This window comes from Trichechus manatus, unplaced genomic scaffold (assembly GCF_000243295.1).
Source record: "Trichechus manatus latirostris isolate Lorelei unplaced genomic scaffold, TriManLat1.0 scaffold00027, whole genome shotgun sequence".
Lineage (NCBI taxonomy): Eukaryota > Metazoa > Chordata > Mammalia > Sirenia > Trichechidae > Trichechus > Trichechus manatus.
Window position 1 is genome coordinate 18644098 of NW_004443963.1, and position 9782 is coordinate 18653879.

The 9782-nt window shown below is 38.9% G+C and overlaps 1 long non-coding RNA gene across 2 annotated transcripts in view; it reads left to right on the forward strand.

Moving 5' to 3' along the window:
• The window catches only part of LOC111820124 (uncharacterized), a 121385-nt gene extending 112478 nt beyond the window's left edge, over nucleotides 1-8907 (forward strand). For both annotated transcript variants that reach the window (XR_002823664.1, XR_002823663.1), the window contains one exon: nucleotides 5417-8907. This is a non-coding gene — a long non-coding RNA (uncharacterized LOC111820124). The remainder of the gene's footprint in view (nucleotides 1-5416) is intronic.
• Nucleotides 8908-9782: the final 875 nt, after the last annotated feature.

Sequence of the window (9782 nt, forward strand, 5' to 3'; positions counted from 1 at the left end):
ACAGACTGAATAAGTATGGTGAGAGGATACAACCCTGATGCACACCTTTCCTCACTTTAAACCACACGGTATCCACTTGTTCTGTTTGAACGACTGCCTCTTGATCTAAGTACAGGCTCCTCATGAGCACAGTTAAGTGTTCTGGAATTCCCATCCTTCACAGTGTTATCCATAATTTGTTATGATCCCCACAGTCAAATGCCTTTGCATAGTTAATAGAACACAAGTAAACATCTTTCTGGTATTCAGTGCTTTCAGCCAGGATCCATCTAACATCAGCTGTGATATCTCTGGTTCCACATCCTCTTCTGAATCTGGCTTGGATTTCTGACAGTTCCCTGTTGATGTAATGCTGCAGCCACTTTTGAATGATCTTTAGGAAAATTTTACTTGTGTGTGATATTAATGATATTGTTCAGTAATTTCTGTGTGTGGTTGGATCACCTTTCTTTGGAACGGGCATAAATATGGGTCTCTTCCAGTCAGTTGGCCAGGTAACCGTCCTCCAAATTTCTTGGCATAGATAAGTGAGCACTTCCAGTGCTGCATCCATTTGTTGAAATATCTCAGTTGGTATTCTGTCAATTCCTGGAGCCTTGTTTTTCACCAGTGCCTTCAGTGCAGCTTGGACTTCTTCCTTCGGTACCTTCTATTCCTGATCATATGCTACCTCTGAAATCGTTGAACATCGACCAGTTCTTTTTTTTTTGGTATAGTGACTCTGAGTATCCCTTCTATCTTCTTTTGATGCTTCCTGCATCATTTAATATTTTCCCTGAAGAATCCTTCAATATTGCAACTCAAGGCTTGAATTTTTTTTTTTTTAGTTCTTTCAGCTTGAGAAATGCCAAATATATTCTTCCCTTTTGGTTTTCTTAAAATTCTTATATATTTGAACTTTATATTAATGGAATCATACTGTATATGTCCCCCATGTGTCTGTCAATTTGTCATACTGTGGGGGCTTGTGTGTTGCTGTGATGCTGGAAGCTATGCCATCGATATTCAGATATCAGCAGAGTCACCCATGGTGGATAGGTTTCAGCTGAGCTTCCAGTCTAAGACAGACTAGGGAGAAGGACCCAGCAGTTTATTTCTGAAAAGAATTAGCCAGTGAAAACCTTATGAATAGCAGCGGAACATTGTTTGAGATAGTGCTGGAAGATGAGTACCCCCCTACCCAGGTTGGAAGGCACTCAAAAGATGACTGGGGAAGAGCTGCCTCCTCAAAGTAGAGTCTACTGTAATGACATGGATGGAGTCAAGCTTTCGAGACCTTCATTTGCTGATGTGGCATGACTCAAAATGAGAAGAAACAGCTGCAAACATCCATTAATAATTGGAACTTGGAATGTATGAAGTATGAATCTAGGAAAATTGGAAATCGTCAAAAATGAAATGGAACGCATAAACATCGATATCCTAGGCATTAGTGAGCTGAAATGGACTGATATTGGCCATTTTGAATCAGACAATCATATGGTCTGCTATGCCAGGAATGACAACTTGAAGAGGAATGGCGTTGCATTCATCATCAAAAAGAACATTTCAAGATCTATCCTGAAGTACAGCGCTGTCAGTAGGCATAATATTTGTATAGCTAAAAGTGCATAAAAGTGCATACGCCTACAAGGAAGACCAGTTAATATGACTATTATTCAAGTTTATGCACCAGCCACTAAGGCCAAAGATGAGGAAATTCAAGATTTTTACCAGCTTCTGCAGTCTGAAATTGATGGAACATGCAGTCATGATATATTGATAATTACTGGTGATTGGAATGGGAAAGTTGGAAACAAAGAAGAAGGATTGGTAGTTGGAAAACATGGCCTTGGTGATAGAAACGATGCTGGAGAACGCATGATAGAATTTTTCAAGACCAGTAACTTCTTCATTGCAAATACCTTTTTCACCAACATAAACTGCGACTGTACACATGGACTGCGCCAGATAGAATACACAGGAATCAAATTGACTACAACTGTGGAAAGAGACGATGAAAAAGCTCAACATCATCAGTCAGAACAAGGCCAGGGGCGACTGTGGAACAGACCATCAGTTGCTCATATGGAACTTCAAGTTGAAACTGAAGAAAATGAGAACAAGTCCACAAGAGCCAAAGTACAACCTTGAGTATATCTCACCTGAATTTAGAGACCATCTCAGGAATAGATTTGATGCGTTGAACACTAATGACCGAAGACCAGACGAGTTGTGGAATGACATCAAGGACATCATACATGAAGAAAGCAAGAGGTCATTGAAAAGACAGGAAAGAAAGAAAAGACCAAAATGGATGTCAGAAGAGACTCTGAAACTTGATCTTGAACATCGAGTAGCTAAAGCAAAAGGAAGAAATGATAAAGTAAAAGAACTGAACAAAAGATTTCAAAGGGCAGCTCGAGAAGACAAAGTATTATAATGACGTGTAAAGACCTGGATTTAGAAAACCGAAAGGGAAGTACATGCTTGGCATTTCGCAAGCTGAAAGAACTGAAGAAAAAATTCAAGCCTTGAGTTGCAATAGTGAAGGATTCTGTGGGGAAAATATTAAACAGCGCAGGAAGTATCAAAAGAAGATGGAAGGAATACACAGAGTCATTATACCAAAAAGGAATTTTGTCAACATTCAGCCATTTCAAGAGGGTAGCATATGATTAGGAACCAGTGGTACTGGAGGAAGAAGTCCAAGCTGTACTGAAGGCATTGACAAAAAACAAGGCTCCAGGAATTGATGGAATATCAGTTGAGATGTTGCAACAAACGGGTGCAGTGCTGGAAGTGCTCATTTGTCCATGCCAAGAAATTTGGAGGACAGCTACCTGGCCAATTGACTGGAAGAGATCCATATGTATACCTATTCCCAAGAAAGGTGATCCAACCAAATGTGGAAATTATCAAACAATATCATTAACATCACACACAAATAAAATTTTGCTGAAGATCATTCAAAAGCAGCTGCAGCAGTATATTGACAGGGAACTGCCAGAAATTCAGGCCAGATCCAGAAGAGGACGTGGAACCAGGAGTATCATTGCTGATGTCAGAGAATACAAGAAAGATGTTTACTTGTGTTTTATTGACTACGCAAAGGCATTCAACTATGTGGATCATAACAAACTATGGATAACATTGCAAAGAATGGGAATTCCAGAACACTTAATTGTGCTTGTGAGGAACCTGTACATAGACCAAGAGGTAGTTGTTCGAACAGAACAAGGGGATACTGTGTGGTTTAAAGTCAAGAGAGTTGTGCATCAAGGTTGTATCCTTTCACCATACGTATTCAGTCTGTATGCTGAGCAAGTAGTTCGAGAAGCTGGACTATATGAAGAACAATGAGGCATCAGGATTGGAGGAAGACTCATTAACAACCTGCGATATGCAGATGACACAACCTTGCTTGCTAAAAGTGAAGAGGACTTGAAGCACTTACTGATGAAGATCAAAGACCACAGCCTTCAGTATGGATTACACCTCAGCATAAAGCAAACAAAATTCCTCACAACTGGACCAGTGAGAAACATCATGATAAACAGAGAAGAGATTGAAGTTGTCAAGGGTTTCGTTTTACTTGGATACACAATCAACACCCTTGGAAGCAGCAGTCAAATCAAAAGACACATTGCATTGGGCAAATCCTGCTTCAAAAGACCTCTTTAAAGTGCTAAAAAGCAAAGATACCACCCTGAAGACTAAGTGCGCCTGACACAAGCCATGGTATTTTCTTTTCTTATTTTTTAATTTTTTAAAAATTATACTTTAGATGAAGGTTTGCAGAACAAATAGTTTCTCATTGAACAGTTAATATACATATTGTTTTATGACAATGGTTAACAACCCCACAACTTGTCGACACTGTCCTTTTTCAACCTTGGGTTCCCTATTACCAGCTTTCCTGTCTCGCCATGGTATTTTCAGTCGCATCATATGCATGCGAAAGCTGGACAGTGAATAAGGAAGACCAAAGGAGAATTGATGCCTTTGAACCGTGGTGCTGGTGAAGAATATTGAAGAATGAAAAATCTGTCTTGGAAGAAGTACAACCAGAATGCTCCTTAGAAGCAAGGACATCAAGACTATGTCTTACATACTTTGGACATGTTGTCAGGAGGCATCAGTCCCTGGAGAGGGACATCATGCTTGGTAGAGTACAGGGTCAGCGAAAAGGAGGTAGACCCTCAACGAGATGGATTGACACAGTGGCTGCAACAGTGGGCTGAAGCGTAACAACGATTGTGAGGATAGCGCGGGACTGGGCAGTGTTTTGTTCTGTAGTACATTCGGTCACTGTGAGTCGGAACTGACTCGACATCACCTAACAACAACTGTATCTGTATTCTTTTGTGACTTGCTTCTTTCATCCAATGTTATATTTTTGTGATTTATCCAGATTGAGGTGTGTAGCTGTAATCCATTCATTTTCATGCAGTTTAGTATTTTATTGTCTGAAACTACCAGTCTGTTTATACATTTTATTGTTGATGGATGTTTGTTGGTTTTTTTTTCCTTTGAAGAATTATGATGCTGTAATATTTTTGTACATGTGCAGAAGTTTCTTTAGGGTATATACCTTGAAGTATAATCACTATCTTGTAATTAGCTGTTCAGATGTACTAGGTAGTAGCAAACTGTTTTTCAAAGCAGTTGTACCAATTTATCCTCCCACTGGAAATGGATAAAAGTTGCTGTTGCTCCATATCCTTGCCAACATTTGGTATTGCCCAACTTCTTAATTTTAGCCAATTTAGTAGTTGTGAAAGGAGCCCTGATGGCACAATGGTTAAGCGCTCAGCTGCTAACCGAAATGTTGGCGGTTCGAACCTTCCCAGTGGCTCCACAGTCGAAGGCCCTGGTGATCTGCTTCTGTAAAGAGTACAGCTTAGAAAACCCTATGGGGCAGTTCTCCCCTGTCACGTGGGGTTGCTGTGAGTGGAAAATTGACTCAACGACACCTAACAACAACAGTAGTTGTGAAGTGGTATCTCTTTGTGGTTTCAATTTGCATTGTACTGATTGACATGAGATTGAACATGTTTTCACACATCTAGAAACCATTTGTACATCTCTTCAGTGAAATTCCTACTCAGTTTTTTTGCCAATTTTTCTTCTATGTTATCTTTTTCCATTGATTCATAGTTTTGTTTTTTCTTGTTCTTTTTAAATATTCTGGTTGCTAATTCTCTGTCACAGTTATATGAGTTGCAAATTAATATGCTTCCTGTCTCATTCTGGAAGTCCAGTCACTCAAGAAGTGCCCTAAACAAACTTGGAGATTACAACCCATTGGCCCAGGCTTCTGTGCTAGGAACTATGGTGGAAATGGCCGAGTGGCTCTGCACAGAACAGGCCCTGGCACTTTGGAGTGAGATACAGCTCAGTGGCCCCTGCTGACCTGTGATGCTTGCCTTTACAGGTGGAACAGGAGGATTTTGTAATGGAAGGGCATGGCAAGACTCCACCTCCTGGCGAAGAAAGCAAACAGTGAGTCACAGTTTATTTAAAAAGAGTTCTATTACAGATTGTCTGAAGCACTTTGGTTAAACATACTGAGAGCCTGTTTGCATGAGACATACACATTGGGGATGTTGAGGGTCTCACCAGTTGCTTCGGTGGCTGTTACTACATTGCTTCCATCTGTAAACCAACTAACTAGAGGGGCAAGAAAGTTGGCTTTGTAGTTTTGCACACTTGAGTAATCAAAACTGATGTTACACTTTAGTAAAAGGTTTAAGGCTCAGGATGTTACAAATTGAACTGAGTTTCGTTGATTTCCAAAAAAGAATGTATAAAATAGCACATCCTTTTCTTAGCAATACCTTTATGAAGTGAACTAAATTAATAGACTGGTTCTCCGCATTCCGAGTGTGAATTTATTTGAATAGTGCTTCCTGAAATTCTATTCCATTTAGTTATTTGTACTTCTCATCTTTGTTTAAATAACAAATTGTTTCCCTAAAGGAACAAGAATTATAAATAATACAACTTAGCCAACATTTTAAATAATTTAAGATATCTCCCGTGACTTCTTAAAGGGTGATTGGTTTTAAAATGGAAATTGGGAGTCGGCTGGGTAGTTTTTTGATGGTAGTGAGTAGACTTTTTCCTCTGTCTGTCACAGAATTTGAAAAATGGTGTTGCAGAGCAGACTGGTTTTTCATATGTCCTTTTAAAGGAATAACAGTTAAGACTGATTTAAAGTACTGACACAACGACTGTTTTTTATTCGACAGTAGTTTTTTAAGTTGAATGGGGCAGTGATTCATGGAATTTACTGAAAATCTGAAGAGAAAAACTTCTTTCCCTCGTCTTTTTTTGTTTTTCCCCTGAAAAATAGTTTAGTTTTGGTCTGTCTTATGAAAATTATGTCTTCCAAACCCTTAGGAATGAATTGTGCAGAATGGTCTATGCCTCCAGGAGGCCAGATTCATTAAAGGAGAATAGTGTGTCTTGTTTTTGTTGTGAATGGAAACCAGGATATTTTCACAGTTGGTTTAATTTGCTAACCAGGCAGTTTTAAAAATAGCTTACAATATAAATCCTAACTTTGCTGTATTCTGTCAAACGCACTTATATTCTGCATGGTCTAACAGAATCAATTCATTTTCAGCAAATTAGAATGCCAAACATCTAGTCTCAGTGAAATTACAGCAGAAACACTTCGGCCTGCCCCCTACCCACTTCTGTCTATTCCCACCCCAACTCTGGTCAAAGGTCTTATAATATAAAAATCATAGCTCCCATTTGTCAAAAGTCTTTTCTGCCCAAGGTACTTTGCTTAGATACTTGGTATATGTTATTTCCACTTGTTGTGTGTATTGTCATCATTTCACTCAGGGATCAAGTTTGGTAACTTGTCGGTGGTAATGCCGCGTAATGGCAGTAAAGATTTGAACCTGGACCTTTCTGACTTAAAGTGTTTTATTACATCATGGCCTTGAACCCGTATCTTTTGCCAACCTTGGGCATTATGTTCCTGGAAAGTACTGTGGTCAACAAAAGTGCAGTTGTCAAGATCAAAGTCTCAGGGATAAGAGGGAGTTGGGGGGAAACAATGAAAATGGCATTAAGTCCATTTTTAAAACACAGATGCAACTAGAAGGTATCCGTTTCCCAAACAAACCAGTCTTTATAAAAACCTGCTCTAGTAGGTAACCCCTATCCTGAATCAGCTTCTTTAGGTATTCAGGAGACATTGCTGGGGCAGATTTTCCCACAAGTTTTGTATTATACAAACTGTGCTTCTTTTACAGAGTCTTAGACAGCCTCAGTGGACTTGAAGTGTCGTGTGTTGTAGCCTTTACCGTTCGTTCTCCCGTGTTTTGTTTCATGAGTCTCACGCTGCCTAGCCTTGTCACAGATTGATTCTGGCTTTTTTGTTTGTTTTTTCTGAGCCTGCTCTGCTATCATATATTGAAACAATGATGCAGAAAGTTATCTTTTCACTAGGCCTGAACTACGCCCATAGACCTGCCCACCTCTTCCGAGCAAGCGGGGAGCCTAAGTGCTGTGTTCTTTTGTTAATGACAACAGCAGTAAAAAGGTTAAAAAATTATCTTCTTTATATCACAGAATTGCAGTTGTCAAAGGATTATTACTGTACTTTTATAAACATGATTGCGTCTTGGATAGTGGGATCTGAACGGAATACAACACGCTTGGATCCTAGAAGTGACCCGTTGCTAATTGACTTACAAAATTCCCATCCCTGCTTTCATTTTTTTAATTATAAAAGTAATACATGCTTGTTGTAAAAACATTCAGATAGTAACTATGGATATGAAAGTGAGATTGCTCTTTTATCTTCCTTCTCCTCCTAATCTTCCTGAACATTTTCTGTATATTTTGAAACAACAACTAAATAGATTTTTTTCCCCAACATAATTCTTCTGAGACTTGCTCTTTTCATTGGACAACTTTCGCAGTCTATCCCATTCTTTTAAACATCTGCAGCTGTACCATAATTTAATCATTCTTCTCTAATAGGTATTTTTGTGGTTTTCGTTTTATTACAAATAATATCTTATTGAACATCCTTATTCTTGTATCTTTATACATAGGTGTACTTCTGTACAACAGATTTCTAAATATGGAGCTGTTTGGTTAAAGGGCATGCGTATTTTACATTGAGGTAACTGCTATCTCATTGCCTTCCAGAAAAGCAATGCCAGTCAATGTTCACTCCTATCAGCACTGTGTGGGCCGGCCCATTTCCCCACACCTTTGACTGCAGTAAAATATGTAATCTTTAAACTTTGTCACTCTGAAATTTTATTGTCTTAATGTGCACTTTTCTGCTTACTAATGAGATGGAATATTGTTTGTTAGTTTAATGGCCGTTTATTTTTATTTGTGTATCACCTATTTATGTATTGTTCCTTTATTTCCATCAGATTGTTTTTATAGCTTTGTAGGAGCCCTTTGTATATTGTAGATACTAACCTTTGTCTATTGAGATGTTTGAAATATTTTCTCCCAGTCCTTATCTTTTAACACTGCAGTATCATTCATTCTAATAAACCTTTTAAATTTTTATGTAGTACAGTCTGTCAGTCTTTATCGGCTTTCATATTTTGTGCTTCCTTAGAGAAGTCTTCCCTACCCTAACGTGACTGAAATAGTGTCTTAGTCGTCTAGTGCTGCTGTAACAGAAATACTACAAGTGGATGGCTTTAACAAAGAGAAATTTATTCTGTCACAGTCTACGAGGCTAGAAGTCTGAATTCAGGGGGCCAGCTCCAGGGGAACGTCTTCTGTCTCTATTGGCTCTGGGGGAAGGTCCTTTTTATCAGTTTTCCCTGGTGAAGGAGCTTCTCCGCCTAGGGACCCCGGGTCCAAAGGATGAGCTATTCTCCTGGCACTAGTTTCTTGATGATATGAGGTCCCCCATCTCTTTGCTCTCTTCTCTCTTCTGTATATCTCAAAAGGGACTGACTCAAAACAAAACCCAGTCCTGTAGGTTGAGTCCTGCTCATTAACATAACTGCCTCTAATCCCACCTCATTAACATCCTAGAGGTAGGATTTGCAACACACAGGAAAATCACATCAGATGACAAAATGGTGGACAATCACACAACACTGGGATTCATGGCCCAGCCAAGTTGACACACATTTTTAGGGGACACAATTCAATCCATAACAAATATCCTTAGTTTTTCTGCTTTACATTTTACATTTAGACCTTTAATTGAATTACTGTTTATTTTTGTGTACGGTGTGAGGCAGAGATCTAACTTAATTTCTTCCAAATTGCTTTCTAAAATGGCTGTCATTTACTGGTGTTATTCTGCATGAGTAGCCTCTGTCACTTATGGAGGCAGTAGAGCACAAGGGTAATGTAACTTGCCCAAAGTCATAGAGCAAATTCTTGTAAGGATTAGGACTGAAATTATTTTTATTAGTGCATCTGTGCCACTTCCCTCATTACCTCATTTAACATTTCGACCAGAGGTTCTATTTAAAGTCTTGAAAAAATATTTTATTTCTGTGATGTTTACTTCTACCTATTGACAGGCAAATTAACTATGCATATAGAAAGCTCTCTTAAAAAATAATTGGCTTTTGATATTGAGAAGTATCTGTGCTAAACTGATAATATTTAGATCCGTTGTGCCGAGTTCTGGGGTGTGTGTGTGTGTGTGTGTGTGTGTGTGTGTGTGTGTGTGTGTAAGATTAGTAGATAGCTTTAAACAAGGAGCCCAAGTGGCACAGTGGTTAAGTGCTTGGCTGCTGTTATGTATTGAATTGTGTCCCCTAAAACTATGCATTGTAAATCCTAGC